Genomic DNA, 1,738 nt, shown 5'->3' with positions numbered 1-1,738 from the left:
GGGGTTCCCACAGCATGAATGCTAGATTTTTAGGAGGACTGTTTCAAGTCTGTGAAAATAGAAGCTGCCCAGTCTCAAAGTTAACGGTTTCACTTCTGCCATATATTATTGGTCAATACAAACACAAAGCAGTCTAGAATCAAGGGGAAGGAAATAAATTTCACTTCTTGATGGAGGGAAGAGGAAAGAATTTGCAACCAACTTTAATATACTCCTGTTATTAATGGCCTTCCTTATTGCTAATTACAGTGAAAATAATAAGGTTTCTATTTTCTGTGGCATCTCAACTCTTGAAATATTTCATTCTTTCAACTTCCATGACAACACACTCCCCTAGTTTTCTTGAGCAACCCTTAACCCTTTTGTTAAGAATCCACTTCTCTTCCTCAAACTCAAAATAGTATTATTCCTTAGTATTCCATCCTTGGTCCTCTTCTATTATCAGTTAATATTTTTCTGTTTATCTTATTGGACATTCTAATACACTCTCAAGACTTCCATTACAATATACATATTAATCACTACCAAGTCTTTAGTCATCTTTACTGAACGTTTCCTATTTCCATCTAAGTATCTTATAAGAATCACAAATTCAGAATATCCAAAATTGAGCTCATCATATTTTCTCCCAAAGCTTCAATTTCAGTGTTATCTTTCTTTCTGTGTGAATAGCACTGTAATTCCCTCAGTTACATAATACAGAGAATTAATCATTTTTGACTCCTTTCTTTTGCTCAACCCTATATCCAGTTACCAAAGGTAGTTTATTATCTCTTTAATATCTTTCAAATTAGTTAATTTGCCTACATCTCTTCTCTAGTACTCTAGTCCTGAACTCTAGTTCAGATCACTATCATCTTTTGCCAGACATATTTGAGCATCTTTTATTGAGTTTTCTCATTCTAGATTGGCCTCCTCTTTAATTCATTTTCTATACTGAAGCCAGAGTAGCTTTTCATGACAGTACTACCTTATGCTGTGCTCAGTTTGGCAGCATATATCCTGAAGTTGGAACAATGCAGAGAAGACTGGCATGACCACTTTGACAGAATGACTTACAAATTTCTAAAGTATTTTTTTTTCTTTACTGATGGACACACAATCTATAAAGGTATACTTTGCATGACAGTAACAGCACACAGGTAGAGAAGATGAAGTCATACAGGAGCAAAGTTTCTATCTACTATTGTAATGAATTAGGTATTAATCTGAACTAGACTCTTATAAATTAAGACATTAATTGTTATCCTTATAGCAATCACTGGGTTTCCCTGATGGCTCAGTGGGTAAAGAATCTGCCTGCAATGCAGGAGACACAGGAGATGCAGGTTTGATACCTGGGCTGGGAAGATCCCCTGAAGGAAAAACGGCAACCCACTCCAGAATTCTTGCCTGGAAAATCCCATGGATGGAGGAGCCTGGCGGGCTACACAGTCCATGGGGTCTCAAAGAATCAGACATGAGTGAGCAACTAACAAATGTATAATTAAAACTCTTTTAAAAGATATAGCAAGCATAAGCAGATATATACCTGATAATCCCAAACTTGTGAATCAAAAGCTAACAGAATTGAAGGGGAAAAGAATCAATTCAGTAACAATAGTTGGAGATTTCCACACCACACTTTCAATAATGGGTAGAAGAACTAGACAGAAAATCATCAAGCTAGTAAAAGACTTGAATGATATTATAATTGTATTAACAGAGAGAGAGAGAAGCCTTCATTCAACAATCACAA

General features: G+C 35.7%; 1 non-coding gene across 1 annotated transcript; it reads left to right on the top strand.

The window, feature by feature from the left end:
- The first annotated feature begins 978 nt into the window (after positions 1 to 978).
- LOC136165745 (U6 spliceosomal RNA) lies at positions 979 to 1,085 on the top strand. The gene has a single exon (XR_010662732.1). It is a non-coding gene; the product is annotated as a U6 spliceosomal RNA (small nuclear RNA).
- The last annotated feature ends 653 nt before the right edge of the window (positions 1,086 to 1,738 follow it).

This window comes from Muntiacus reevesi, chromosome 3, assembly GCF_963930625.1.
Source record: "Muntiacus reevesi chromosome 3, mMunRee1.1, whole genome shotgun sequence".
In the NCBI taxonomy this organism is placed as follows: Eukaryota; Metazoa; Chordata; class Mammalia; order Artiodactyla; family Cervidae; genus Muntiacus; species Muntiacus reevesi.
Note: the sequence above shows the minus strand (reverse complement) of the source record. Positions and strands in the feature narration are given on the sequence as shown.